The sequence below is a fragment of the Scyliorhinus torazame genome, chromosome 13 (genome assembly GCF_047496885.1).
Source record: "Scyliorhinus torazame isolate Kashiwa2021f chromosome 13, sScyTor2.1, whole genome shotgun sequence".
NCBI classification, from domain to species: Eukaryota; Metazoa; Chordata; class Chondrichthyes; order Carcharhiniformes; family Scyliorhinidae; genus Scyliorhinus; species Scyliorhinus torazame.
The window spans coordinates 152,210,306-152,225,827 of NC_092719.1; the positions used below are offsets into that span (position 1 = coordinate 152,210,306).

General features: G+C 44.7%; 1 protein-coding gene across 3 annotated transcripts in view; it reads right to left on the reverse strand.

Annotated features, from left to right (window-relative positions):
- Positions 1 to 15,522, reverse strand: part of tafa1b (TAFA chemokine like family member 1b) — a 796,909-nt gene that overhangs the window by 13,544 nt on the left and 767,843 nt on the right. The window lies entirely within an intron of this gene.

Genomic DNA, 15,522 nt, shown 5'->3' on the forward strand with positions numbered 1-15,522 from the left:
CTGAGACAGAACTAAAACCTGGTCCAATTTAGTCATTAGGATTTTTGAGCTGCTGTAACATCAGAATGAGAATTTTTCTGAATACAGATTATTGGCCAGCTAACAAATTGCTGCCGACACCAAAGTTGAAGCAGCACAGATGGCTTTTTAGAACACAATAAAACATGGGCAAGCCTTTGAAATGTTCCCATCTGATTCTGTATATAAGGATGCCTATCTCTTCGTTTCACTTTGTCTCATTTGCCGCTCATGGTGTGGAGGATGGGGGGGTGGGACAGGATGTGTGAAAACTTGGGTGCCATGGAATGGGTGCTGTTACTGGCACCAATCCGCCTGACCCTGCTGCAATTCTACCAGCAGCAGGGGAGGAGCGCCAGTTCAGGCTCCCACTGGCATTTTACCCATGGTGGGTGAAGCCCATGTCAAGTGCGCAAACTGGCAAGTTTCACTGGTCAGAGGTGGCTGACCAAAGGTTGGGGTGCCTCTTCCATGGATCCACTGTGCTCATTAGTGAACACCCAAAAGAAACCTCAGCCCCCTCGGGCATCTCCATCCCGTCGCCTGTCTTGTCGACCCTCTCGCACCCTGCCACTGCCCTTACCCAAGTCCAAGCTCCACTGCAGAAAGTGAGTGTGACCAGGACAGGCTGTTATTTGACCAGTCTGTCAGGCAGCTCATCAAATTTTGGCACAAGCCCCCAGATATTAGTCAGGAGGACCTTAGAGGGTTGAGAAGGCTGGGTTTGCCCTTTTCATTTCTGGCGCCTAAATTGACGCCGAGTGGTTGGTCGGGCATCAATCCTTTTTGACGTTGTAGCAGTTTGATACAACTGAGTGGCTTGCTAAGCCATTGCAGAGTCAACCACATTGCTGTGGATCTGGATTCACGTGTAGGCTAGGCCAGCAGATTTCCTTCGCTAAAGGATGTGACATCTGTGAACCAGATTGTTTTTTATGACAATTGACTATGGTTTCAAGGTCACCATTACTGGTACTAGCTTTAAATTCTAGATTTTTATCAATTTAAATTCAATCGGTCGCAGCGACTCGGATTTGAACCCATATCCATAGAGCACAGGCCTGGGTCTCTAGATAACTAGTCCTGTGACCTTACTACTGTGTCACCAGCTGAAACTGCTGGGTTATTTAATTGGCTGGCAGCTTTCTGAGGCTGGATTTCAGACTCCATGTGGGTGGAAGGCCTGCCTCAAGCCAATTAACAACTGTTAAATGTCAGTAGTGAGGCTGGCCAAACGGAGGCAGACCAGCCTCTGACCTTTACACCTTAGTATAAAGGCCAGCCTCATGTACTTTTGTTTTTTTCACCATATCTGTCCCCAGCCTTATGTCAGTAATATTTCTGTAATACCATGGATGAGGTAAATTTAACTCCTGGCCCTTATTTGTACAGGGTAAAAGTAACATGCAGCCTTAAGACCCATAACGGGATGAAATGAGGCTAGGAAAAGCCTTAGTGCTCTGTCTAGGCTCAGCGAAGAAATACAACCCAATGCTAACATGTTAGCAGCCCCACTAGGCTTGCCCCACCACTCTAGGTCTTACCTGCCACCTGGTTCCGTGTAAGAACAAGTCAACCCCCCCCCCCCCCTCACTAATGGGAAAGCTGCTTTGGGTGCATTTGTTTGGCACATTAGGTCAACAAATGGCATCTGATTCCTGATGCTGACTTTTTTTAAAAAGCTGACAGTAATCACATACTCCTCAATGGGGTGCACTCTTGCAGTGTTTGTACTGTTTACCCATTATGCTTCCTATAAATAACAATGAAAAACTAAACTTTGCTTAGTCGGGAATTATAATTACTGATGAACAACCTGCCTAGCCCTGTAAAACTAATTTTACAATTGTGGAGTCTCATTCCCTTGGAAGAAAATTCAAAATGTAGCAGCTATTTTTAAATCAGTGAAAATGAAAATATATCTGTTTAAAGTTAATGTTTTACTATTTAAGTTTCTCCCATATGTAAGTCCCAAACTTTTTTTTATTTTCTGTACAATGATTTAAGTTGAATATATACTTTGTGATTTTTACATCCTTCTTGGCCATCTGTCAGAATTTTTCAGTTTGTTTTTATTGTTTGCTCATGGATGCAGATGCTATGATCAGGATGTCAGCTTCTGTAATTGTACTTGAAAAGGTAGTAGTGAGCTGTCTTCTTGAACCACTGTAGTGTGTGTGCTCTCGGTGCACCCATAGTGCTGTTAGGGATGCTGTTACGAGTTCCAGAATTTTGATTCAGCGATAGAATGAAGGGAAAATCATATATTTCTAAGCCAGCACGTGACTTGGAGGGGTAAATGCAGGTGCTGGTGTGCTCATGTGACTCATCCTTCTAAATGATAGAGATTATGGACTCATGTTGTATTGTTGCATTTTGTCTATGATCAACACTGCTGCCATTATGTGCCGGTGGTGGAGGGAGTGAAGTTTTAAGGTGGTGCATGGGATGCCAATCTAATTGGTTGATCAATCTATCTGCTACCTGCTCTGTTCAACCGTCCAACAGTTCCTCTGAGGATGACAGCAAATTCAAATAACATCGTGAAAGAGGAATTCTATGCGCCAGAGGCTGCTAAATCTTGTGGGGAGATTTATTCAAGCTGAAGGGTGAATGTCATTCCTTTACCGTTGATTGCTAAATATGCATTGTGATAAATATTCCCTCATCTTGTCTTATTATTGTATTAATAAGAATCGGTCTACACGTGCAAACATATTTCATTTATTATGAAGCAGATCTTTTTCTTCAAAAATGTATTTCCAACTTTTTTGACCTAAGTGAACCACCTTTTGCTTAGTTTGGCACTCAACCTGCAAAAGCAGCAGGACAAAATAAAATATTATCAGATAGCAAATGATTTGGATTACGAAGTAGACATACTTTTTTTTTTGTCTTGTCAAACATGCTTTTCTATTCTTGGATTTGATTTTGAAAGGTCACTAAACCTGAATATTTGGTGAATTGTTACTGAAGGAAGTAAAAGATCAGTGCTTGTGTCTGAGTAGATTAGGAGTTTCAGAATATAATCCATGTACCAAGCATACATAGTTCCTTAAATTGGAGCTATGCTGCCAACAAAAGAACAAGATCTTCCTGTGATGGATTAGAAAATAATACTTCGGATGTAGACATCGCTGGCGAAAGTGACATTTATTGCCCAGGCATACTTACAATTGCAACGTATGCTTGGTCACTTCAGAGGGCAGTCAAAAAAATTGGCGTGCGTCTGAAGTCACATATAGGCTGGACTAGGTAAATGTCATGATATGCAGACACGCAACCAATGAGTCATTAGATCAGGACACAACCAATGGGTAATCAGGACACCCAGAGGTGGCATTACCACAAGGGGGCACTACACGACCACTATAAAAAGGACAAGGCACACAGGTTCTGCCTCTTCCACCGGCAGAAACCTAGGGAGCAAGATAGGGTTGATTAACAACAACATCACACCCCAGCACGTAGTCTGGAGCAAGCTTGTATAGTTAGCAGAGTAGACTGAGTTACTAGAGTCAGATTAGCAGACTCATTTAGTCAATTAGTCAAACTCATTTAGGAGCATTGTTAATCGCTCAATAAATACATTGAACTTATTTCAGAGTCTGGAGTATCCTTCAGCAAAGCCTACATCAAGTAGCAGCTTATGTTACTCGAAGTAACATAACACAACAGTAAAGACAGTAAAAATCTTTCCCTAATGGGCATTCAGTGAATCTATTGGGTGTTTATGACATTACAACAGCTTCATGGGCACTTTTGCTGTCGGCAGTTCTTTTTCTAATTTACAGATTTCTGAAACTGATTTCAAATTCTAAACTACCCTGTGTGACCTGAGCTCACATTCTCTGGACTATTAGTCCAGGTCTCTGGACTACTCGTCTGAAGACCTCATGATAGACAGATTTTGCCATATTCATATTTTCCCATTTGTCAAAGACAAATTTTATTTATCCCACATGTACAAAACATTCAAAATGTTTCTTTGTGATCCATTTTCTTCAAAAATAACTCAATGAGTTGGCCTTGTGACATAAGCACATTGGGACCCTTTCACTGTCAGTCATCATCATCATGATTCACCTGTATTCAATCAAACAATTATTGTTACGTTAAATGTTATTTGAGCTGGCCCACACCAATCATCCTCCTCCCTCAGGTATCATATCCCAAGACGGCATTAGCGACCTCGGAATTTCACTAGATTGGTCCATGATTGAGTAAATTCCTGCAATGGTTTGACATTGTTTTTTGCAGTATGGCTGGCCAGAAAACTCTTATTCTTACCACCTGTCATCAGGTGTATTGAAAAGATTTTAAAATTGATTATCAACCTGTTTGGTCACATTATGCATGCACCATCCTTGACCATCAAGTCCTGGAGTGGTCCTTTGACCCAAAGGCAGGGACACTATCCACTATACCTTAACCCAGGTGGGAGGCGGGGGGGCGCAGTTTGGGAGGAAGGTCAGCCCGGGAGGAGGGGCCATCCACTCCAGTGGGGAGGGTCTCGGACTGAGTCATCCCAGGGTGGGAGTCAGGAGAGGGGTTGGAAATGGTTACACCGTAAGGGGTTTGGACCTGAGGGGTATCAGTCTGGAGGGGTGGATCAAATCGGGTCGCACCACATGTGAGGTCGGGGAGGAGGGGACGGGCCGGAGAGGGGGGAGTCGGCCCGTGAGGGTTGGGTTGGGCTGGGAGGAGGGGCGGGGTCAGACCGCAGAAGATCAGTCTGAGAGAGGGGGTTGTTAGACCTTGGAGAGGTGGGGGGGGGCAGTCCGGGAGGAGGGTACTCAGTTTCGGAGGAAGTTGTCAGTCCTGAAGTGGGGGCTGGGGGATGGGGGGAGTGGGGGTGTTAGAAGTGTTAGAAGTGACGTTTTTTTTCCCTCTAACTCTTTCCCAGTAACTCATCCTAAGTTTGCAATTTCAATTGCTTCTGTCAGAAGGTTCCCTGCTCAGAGCAATTGTCCAAAGTAGATTTGCAGTTCTGGGCAATTGCCATGTAAACCCTTATGTGGGAACTTCCGAAAGGGATTCCCAGTGCATCATAGGGGTATTCCCTAAATGCGATGCTGGGGAACCTGGAAGCTATAGGCTTATTTGCTTAGTCTTTCGATAGTCGCACAATTATGTGTGTTGTCATTTGGAGCAACAGTATACAAGGGGATGCTGTATGTAATTTACTGATGTTAGCTGTCATTTGTAGAATGGAGTCAAAAAAGCAAAGGCAATCAATTTCTGATGAAAAAAAATTTCAGCTAAAGAAGTTGCATTTCTAATATTAATCTGTCATCTATAGGGAACCTGGAAAGTACCAATTTTTGCAGGAAGACTGGTACACGAACAACGCAACAAAAACAATTTCATCAGAATGGGTGTGTTTTATCCCCATGTCCATGCCAGTTTCACTGTTTTGCTTTTCGTCTTATTCATGGCTTGAAGAAGGATTACACTTCAGGATAATTTAGTCACTTGTAACTTGTCTTTTACAAATGAACCAGTTTATAATGTGGCTGATCTCTAAATATTTATTGAGGAATTGCTCTGTGCCGGCCAGTTTCCAATGGCTGATCTTATTTTGCCCAGTACATGGTTCAAACTTGAAGCTTGCACTGAAAATAAACAAAGTGCGTAATGGTCAGCAAGTCAGATGCATAAAGCTATCCAGGAGCCAGGGCCCCAGATGCTCACCATTAGACCATCAGTGGATATAATGGAAACAGGCCATTAAGCTCCAAGAAAGTAAGAAATATGCCACAAAAATTGCCAGATAAAATCTCTAACATGAAAAGTCATAAAGATGTTTTTAGAAGAATACCAAATGCACCGGAAAGTGAAACATGCAAAACCCTGTACAGAACTCTGTATTGCTGTTGTTAACAAGGTTTCAAATATCTTGGAATATGTCTGTTCACTTCAAAGCAGGTTGGAGGGCGAAGGCAAGCAAATTAAATTCCAATTGAATTTCTAATTCTGTTGATGCTGGGAGTAAGTGCTGAATCGAAAATAAGACTGAGAGGTAATTTCACTTACTTGGTAACAATAGGCAGTTTCAATGCCTTATCTGTGTATTGTATTGACCAAGAAACATGCATTTCACCAGTGCAGTGAGCATATATTAGTTTATTGATTATACTGACACTTCACAAAATGTGCAACAGCCAGTATTGACTAAAATGCATTAGTATTCTGGGAATCTATTGTAACTTTGGTCAATAAACCATATTTAATACCTGCCATAGACTTCACACTACAGATTTTGTCAAATCTTTTCACAGCTTGGATTTTAGAATGAAACAATTAATCCATATAGTTAACAGTTTCATCAGCCTGAATTGCTCCTTCAATCAAATGTTAGTCCTAAACAATACTTAGCTTGAAAGTGGTCCTACAAACTGCTGAATAACATCTGTTAAATATGACAACTACTTACCGGCTGTGCAGACATGTATCTGACCAAGTGCATCAGGCTGTCAGGGCCGGACCATTTGAGGAGCTGACAAATTAATTAATAAACCCAAAGTGAAGAAACTGTTTTAAAGCCCTCCGGCAGCATTAAGAAGGTTTGGCAGGTGACCATCACACACAGAATATATCCCACAGTGAATACATGCAATTGTTTTCCAGCTCATTGTGTAGCCAGTGATGTGTTGGGTGTTCTGGATCACAAACAGGTCACCAACACTTGAAGTGGTGCAACTCTATTTTATTATAAGGTTAACTATGTTAACATACTTGAACTGTGGGTAAATGAAATACCAGCTTTAATTGTTGACCCTTGCCTAGTCCTAACCAGGTGATGCACTCAGCACATGGTGAATGTCTGTGTTGCAGGCTGCGAGCTCTGTGCTCCGAGCTGACTGATACTAGAAAGAGCGGGAACTCTCCTGTCACCTGTCTTTATAGTGCGTGTGCTCTCACTGGTGATTGGCTGCGGTGTTGTGTATGCTGATTGGACCCACTGCATGTCCATCAGTGTGTGTGTGTGTGTCTGCACTATGATATACTGGTGTATATTATGACAGCCAGGTCTTGATGGAATACACTCTATATTATAGATACATGTGGTCACTCATTGGCTATGGGCTGGATTCTCCATCGCCCGACGCCAAAATCGTGATCGACAATTGAACGGAGAATGGATTTGGACGCTGGAATAGCGGCCAGCGCTAGTTTGAAGCCGGTCCACCATGCTTCGCCACGTCCAAACTGGCGTCATCGTGACGCGCGCCATGCACTGCCTTCAATGCTGTTGGCGCATCATCGGCCGGTCCACCGCAATGTTCCACCCCCGATGGGCTGTGTTCCCAATGGCACAGGCCAGGTGTGGTCCTAAGCTTGCGGGAACCCATGTGCCGGCTGCGGACAGTGTCTAGCGCCGCCACACTCGGCCGTGAGGGACTGGTGATGGATGGCCAGGGGATGGGCTGTGGGGTCGCGGTTTGCGGGTTGTGTTCGCGCACGGCCGGCACCATGTTGTATGGCTTGACCGGGACCCGGCCATTCTCCGGCTGTGTTTGGACCAATCCGCGGGGGTTTCACTTGGCGCCGGTGCTCACGCACTGGTACTGGAAACGGTGAGGGTTTTGTGTGGATTTTTCTGTCATGAATGTCCACATGTGCTCCGCTGGCATCAACACTTGGTGTCAGAAATGGAGAATCCAGCCCGATACGTTTACACGCAATGGTGGGTAAAATGTACAGCCAATTGCTGAACCTTTTTAACTGAGTGGTAGAAGTGAAATGCACCCAATAAAGAATGGCGGCTCCTGATTGGGAAGAGAAGGATGAAAATTAAGGGCTAAAAGGAAGAACAAATGTATTTATTTTGACATTCAGCTCATGGTGATTGTGGTGGTGGTGGAAGAGAGGAGGGGGTGTTTTTTAATGCACCACCCAGGCAGTAACCAGGAGTGAATTTGCAGCGATGAGACCCACTCGATCTTAAATTAAAATAAATATGGGCCAGGTGGTAACAAAGGGAGTGGGGGAGTAGGGGCAAGAGGTGTGGAATTAGCTCCATTCTGACCCCAAAATGTGAATGTGATGGTCAATAGCTGTCAGTCGGGGAGCAACATGGGCCATTTCAAAGCCCATGCTATCTTTGGTTTCAAATACTGTTTTGATTGGGCATTATTATTTAGAGCTGTAGAAAAACTTACAACAATTTGGGAAGCAAAGTCATATAGTTAGTTAAAGCTGAGGAGTTTCTCTGCTGACTGTGCTGAGTAGCTGGTTGATGTTAAACAGAACGACTACAGAGCCATCACTAATAACATTGTGATGTGCTTATAATATAAATGTGGACACAGGAATTCACACTGGAGGCATCTACAGATGGAAGATGTTTTAATATATTGCAATGAGATGGCCCATGATATTACTCACAGTGAGTCATAAGATTTGTTGTTCGATAACAACAGAATTGTAGCATATAATACTGGAACTACTAATTTAAAGTGACTGAATTAGCCAAACACCATCTTTATTGAAATTTATTCAAGATTTTTAATGTGCTTTCAGGATTTAAATTCACAACCTCTGTCCACAACTGCATGAAAACTGCAAAGGATTGACACATATTTATACTCCCTCATAGAATCATGGAGCTGGGTTGTATGGCAGACTTCAGTAGTGCCACTGGAAGAGCAGGGTCAGGCAGGAAAACTCAAGCCTCCAAAAGTTAAAGGAGGAAATGAAAAGGGGGCCAAGGGTTGGAGGGAAACCCCTCCAAGGAGATGGTTGCTTTCTCTGACTTATGGCCCACTTTTTGGGACTTAGAGAATTAGGGTTGCTGCCTCCTTGAAGTGGATGACCTCCTTATGTGGCGGGGGCGGGGGGTTGGCGATTGGGAGGTAGTTGGGGAAGATGTTCCATCATCAGCTCCATAAAATGGTTCCATCAGGGCCTTCTCATAAGTAAATTAACTGCCCGCCTCCTTGGAATGGGCAGTCACTCCGCATCGATGCTCTGCCATTGGGAGATGCCCCAGCAGAGGGGCTGCCTCAAGGAGCTGTCCCAACGTGGCTGCTCACTATTTAGCACGCCCACTGACTGTCAAGCCACAACCCCGGGGCCAGTAAAATTCTGCTCGCAGAATCGTACAGCACAGGTGATTGTACCTTTTGCTGAAGCTTTGAAATAGCTATTCAGTTGGTTTTATCTTGTCTGCTGTTTCCCCGTAGCCCTAAAATGAAAATGATTACTTTTCACATTGATACCCAGATCCCTTCTGAAAGTCATTCTTGAATCTGCGAACATCACCCTTTTAGACATTGCATCCATACTGAGGCAAAGGGAATGGAAATTGAGAGACATGTGCATCAATATTGTTTGTTTTACATGTCACACAAAATCAAAATTCCCCCCATTTTGTGCCTTGTTAAATTTCATCCCCATGAGATTTGCAAGATTTATTTTGTTTAAACATTTATTTCAAACTTTAAGGATTTCCATTTAGACCATAAGACATAGGAGCAGAATTAGGCCATGCGGCCCATCGAGTCTGCTCCGTCATTCAATCGTGGCTGATATTTTTGACATCCCCATTCTCCTGCCTTTTCCCCATAACCTCTGATCCCGTTATTAATCAAGAACCTATCTATCTCTGTCTTAAAGACACTCAGTGATTTGGCCTCCACAGCCTTCTGCGGCAAGGAGTTCCACAGATTCACCACCCTCTGGCTGAAGAAATTCTTCCTCATCTCTGTTTTAAAGTATTGTCCCTTTGGTCTGAGATTGTGTCCTCTGCTTCTAGTTTTTCCTACAAGTGGAAATATCCTCTCCACGTCCACTCTATCCAGGCTTCGCAGTATCCTGTAAGTTTCAATAAGATCCCCCTCATCCTTCTAAACTCCCACGAGCACAGACCCAGAGTCCTCAACTGTTCCTCATGCGCCAAGTTCTTCATTCCAGGGATCATTCTTGTGAACCTCCTCTGGACCCTTTCCAAGGCCAGCACATCTTTCCTCAGATACGGGGCCCAAAACTGCTCACAATACTCCAAATGGGGTCTGGCCAGAGCCTTATACAGCCTCAGAAGTACATCCCTGGTCTTGTATTCTGACCCTCTCGACATGAATGCTAACATTGCATTTGCCTTCCTAACTGCTGACTGAACCTGCACGTTAACCTTAATTTCTGAAGTGAAGAAATCGCAGAAGATAACTTCTGCATAAAACAATTTGAGATTTTGTGGAATGTGATTGTTGGATCAGACAGATGATTTTACATGAACATAAACCCACAACTGCGGGCTTAGCTTGTCAAAAAATGATTGACAAAATTGTACAACGGGAAGTAAAGCTGGGCGAATTTTATCAAAAAATGGCAACAGTTTCAGTTCAGATGGGAAAAACGGTGCAAATTCCGCTGATGACATCGGCGGGATTTCTCGTGGAATTTTGAGCCCCTTAGAGAATTTTTTTCCCCCCACCCGAATCATGCCGCAATCTTGGCAGCCTCCCGCAGATACGCTCGCCCCACGGAAACGTAATCACCATCCCAGCAAATTTCTCCTTACCAGTCTCAACAACGCCACCAACCCCCCCCCCTCCCCCCTCCCCCTCATTTTAGGTGACAGGGCTATTGAATGGATGGACGGCCCCTGCAACTGCGTCCTCACAGGGCACCTTAAATAAGTCCCTTGTCATGACCTGTAACTGAGTGAATGATGATAGACTTCATAATGGAGCCTTGCACTGGGGCTCACATAAGTGTATCCTATGGGATGCAAACTTTTTTATCCGCATTGGGGTTCAATGCTTGGGACTCCACTATTTTGTGCAAACCAATTAAACTAAATCAAACAAACAGAGGGACAAAGTAAAAGGGACAGCCTCTTAAGGGGTACTGCCTTGAACAAAAACAAATCACGAATTAAACTTAAAACATCATCTAAAATGTGATCAATAAGCCACTATAACGGAAGGCCTCGATGATGCCTGTTGACACCTCCCTCTCCAGGAACACCCAACTGCGAATGTAGCCGTGGTACAGGACAGACAGTCGGGTCGGATGACACCCTTGGGGGTCCGTTGCTTGGACCTGCTAATGGCGATTTTGGCCAGGCCTAGGGGCAGATTCACGAGGAGATCCTCCTCCTTCCCTGTCTCTCTCCTCACCGGGTACCCATAGATCAGGAGCGTGGGGCTGAAGTGCAAACAAACCAGTAACAAAAGGTTTTTTAAATAACTAAAAAGGGAGTGCAGTTCAAAACAACTTATAGACACATGCTCCACAGACTCCACAAGGCTGCAAATAAGGTAGGCATCTTGGGAGTTCATGAACCTATGCAACCTAAGGTTGTTTGTGATTACTGCATGCAACACCCTCCACCCCAGGTCCCCGATGTTAAAGGGGGGGTCATCCATAGAGGGACCTCCATTGGGCACCTCGCCTCGGAACGGCAACAAGACTCACCAAGGAGTGTCTGGGTGAGAGATGAGAGCAAGGAAGTGAAGGATGGCAATAGGTGGTAGTGAATTTTAGCTCTGCACATTTCACTGCACAATTGACTTGTCAATGAAGGCTGAAATCGCACATCAAGTTAACTAATGCCTCTTGTGACTGACGAGGCACAGCTGATTAGTGTGAAGCCTGCAATTAGCATGGCCCACATATATTCAGAGGGCACCCTCATTCTCCCATTTAACAGCCCTACCTACTTATTCCTGAGAGACAAACGTCAGACAAGTGGAATTGATAGTCAAGAGGGCCCTCAGAGTTGAACCTGAGGATGACGTTTTACCCAGTTCAGTTGTGCTTCCCCAAGTGAGAGAGTCTTTATTCCTCATGAGGCAGGGATGCAATCCATTCCTGAGAACCCCACTCTGTCCTTGAAGCCTTGCCTCTCATGGGACCCCACCCAGGAACTCCACAGCCGCCCCAGTATTCACAAGCCCCCACCCACTTTCCAGCTCCCAGTAAGGATGGGGACCCACTCTGTGGTGATTTGCCCATAGCAAGCCCAGCAAGGAGGACACAGGAAGTGATGCCTTTAAAACACCCTTAAAACAAGGGGCACCCCGGTGAATGAAAGGTAAGACCTTCGAGTGACCACACCCTCCATGATTCAGTGACTGAACCCAGCCCCGGCTTACCTGTGTCTCCCAAATCCTCTCCTGAGCAGTGAAGAGCCTGGAGAACCATGGTTCCCTGAACGCTCACCTCTAATATCCCCCTCAGAGGTGAAGCCACCAGGTTCATGCTTTTGTAGACCTGTTGTAAATGACACCAGCGTGACATCATTCTGGTGCCCGGTGAATATTCTGTGAGGCGGGAGGAAAGTCTGGATAGCGTGCTTGCGAATGACATGCTACTGTTTGAAAATGAGTTTCCTGGACTTCCGAGGCATGGTTTGCAGTACTCCAGAGACGGAGCGTGAAAATGGAAAAACCCAAACGATTTTCTCCGTTTTTTGAGCTCTCCGTTTTCACGCTCTCACTATATATAGTATAATGTAAAAACAGAAAGTGCTATAAATATACAGCAGAACTGGAAGCATCTGCGGAGAGATGAACAGAGTTTCAGGTCAATGACCTGTCATGAGAATAAATAATTGTGCTGAAAGGGCACAGATCTGAAACATGGGGCTGGATTTAATGCTATCCTGCTCGCGGGTTTGCTTGCGTGTTTACAGGTGGTGGCGGAACACGTTAAACCCTGTGGGCAGGCTACTTGCCAGCTATCCACCTGCATCTGCCCCCACTGCAATTTTATCAGCAGTGGGAGAGGCCCACCCAGATCAGCCAGACTGCAGGTTTCCCTGCACAGGCAGATGGTGGGCAAGGGTTGGTTCCTCCTTAATTGATCGTGTGGTAGTCACCACTAGCTGTATTATATATATTACGGTAAGAAACGTATCCTAGAGGTACATGGGTAAATCCCTGCCTGCTGACTCCGCCCAGTAGGCGGCGTATAAATGTGTGTGCTCGCCAGTGCTGCAGCCATTCTGGTAGCAGCTACAGGAGGCACAACATCTTTGCTCAATAACGCCTCGATTATTCCACTACTCTTGTCTTTGTCGTAATTGGTAGTGCATCAGTGCGCTCATGGAATTTCCTCCCCATTCTGCCCCCCCCCCCCCAGGTTCCCCTCTCCCCATGGCCTGTCAAATCCCAGACCCCACCCCACCTTGCTGATCAGCACTCCCTGACACACAAACACACTCTCTGATTGGCTGGCAGGTCTCTGTGGCAGAACCTTCTACCCCTGAGGTATGGTAATCTGGCATTCGGCCTATTAAGAGTTAATTGCCCATTAAACGATTGCAGGGTAACCGTCTTTCACCTGGGTGTGCTTCCCCCTGACTTTTTAACAGGGCCGAGGGATGGGGGTGGAACAGGTACAATGGTGCCTCATATAGCTCAGCCCGTTAACTCAGTTTGTCTCTCCACGATGCTGCCTGATCTGCTGAATAGTTCCCACATTTTCTGTTTTAATTCCATACTTTCTGGAATTTCCTTTTTACCCTTTACATAGACTAATGCAGTAAGCATGTTTTTACTGTCTAAAGGTTTAATGTTCATTAATTATTTCTTGCAAAACCCATTTGTCTACTTGTTCTTTCCTGTTCCTCGTGCTTCTGTCCCCTTTATGCTGAATGGGATGACAGTCATATTTGTGACAAAAATTCTGGAGGCAGACACAAATCGTTTCACAGATATATTATTGGTCTCAAAGGTAGAATGTGAATCATTGGAATTGTTTATTTCATTGGTGAATGTAGATATATGTAACTTTCCTAATGTAACAGGGTGACTATTGTAGTCATTTTTTTTGCTGATGTAAAGTTGAGTTTGTTTACTGGTAAGTTCTTCTTAATGTACTGGACATGATAAATGGACTTTTTTTAACAAGTGATCCTAAAGTAAGTGTTAGCAATGAGAGAAGCAATCTCCTAGTGCTACATTTATGTTACTTAACTATGATAGTTGGTGACTCCAACTTCAATGGCAATGCTACAATGTAAATGAAAGAATTACAGTCACTGGAGGCATGGAGCAACATCTTGACATGCTTTCACTTGCGCCAATAGTGACATAGCTTCCTTAACAACCATTACTGGTGAATTACAACATGCCTTCTTTTTTAAATTATTTCACGGGATGTGGACGGCATTGCTAGTTCAGCATTTGTTGCCCATCCCTAATTGCCTACGAGAAGGTAGTGGTGAACTGTCCTCTTGAACTGCTGCAGTCCATGTGGTGTAGGAATGCCCACAGTGCTGTTAGGAAAGGAATTACAGAATTTTGACCCAGCCACAGTGAAGGAACGACAATATAGTTCCAAGTCAGGATGGTGTGTTCCCCTTGGAGGGGAACTTGCAGGTGGTGATGTTCCCATGAATTTGCTGCCCATGTCCTTCTAGGTTGTAGAGGTTGTGGATTTGGAAGGTGCTGCTTAAGGAACCGTGGTGAGTTGCTGCAGTGCATCTTGTAGATGATACACACGGTTGCCACTGTGATTCGGTGGTGGATGGACTGAATGTTTGTGGAAGGGGTGTCAATAAAGCAGTTGCTTTGTCCTGGATAGTGTCCAGCTTCCAGAGTGTTGTTAGAGCTGCACTCATCCAGCAAGTGGAGAGTACTCCATTACACTCCTCACTTGAATATTGTAGATTGTGGACAGGCTTTGGGGAGTCAGGAAGTAAGTTACTCACTGTAGAATTCCCAGCATCTGACCTGGTCTTGTAGCAACAATGTTGATATGAGTGGTCCAGTTCACTTTCTGATCAGTGGTAATTCCCAGGAATTTGATAGTCGAGGATTAAGCGATGGCAATGCCATTGAATGTCAAAGGGAAATGGTTCAATTCTCTAGTGTTGGTAAAAGTAAAGTAAAGTCACCATAGCCCTAGATGACCATAGGCTGCTTTCCCCTTTGAGAAGGAGAGCTGACTGGTGGTGATTTAACTTGATGATCATCACACCTCAGGCGAGGAACAACGTTGAGAAGTGGGGTCTTCATGAATAATCTCAGCCGGTACGGCAACCTTTGATGGAGGCGGTCATTGACTGGCCCTTATGTCTTAGATTTACTTGCTACTTATCAGCCAGGCCTGTATTGCCCAGTCTTGCTGTATATGGGCACTGGCTGCTTCAGTATCTGAGGAGTCACAAATGGTGCTGAACATCATTCAATCATCAGTGAACATCACCACTTCTGACTTTTTGATGCAGGGAAGGTCATTGATGAAACAGCTGAAGATGATTTGGCATAGGGCCCTGAGGAATTCTTGTAGTGATGTCCTGAGAATGAGATCATTGATCCCTGACAACCAACTTCTTTTCTGCCATGGAAAGATTTTCCAAACAATGGAAAGATTTTCCTCTTTATTCCCAATGACTCCAGTTTTGCCAGGGTTCCTTGATGTCACACTTGGTCAAATGTTGCCTTGATATCAAGGGCAATCACCCTCACCTCACCTTTTTAGTTCAACTCTTTCGTCTATGTTTAGAACAAGGCTGAAATGAGGTCAGTAGCTGAATGGCCCTGGTTG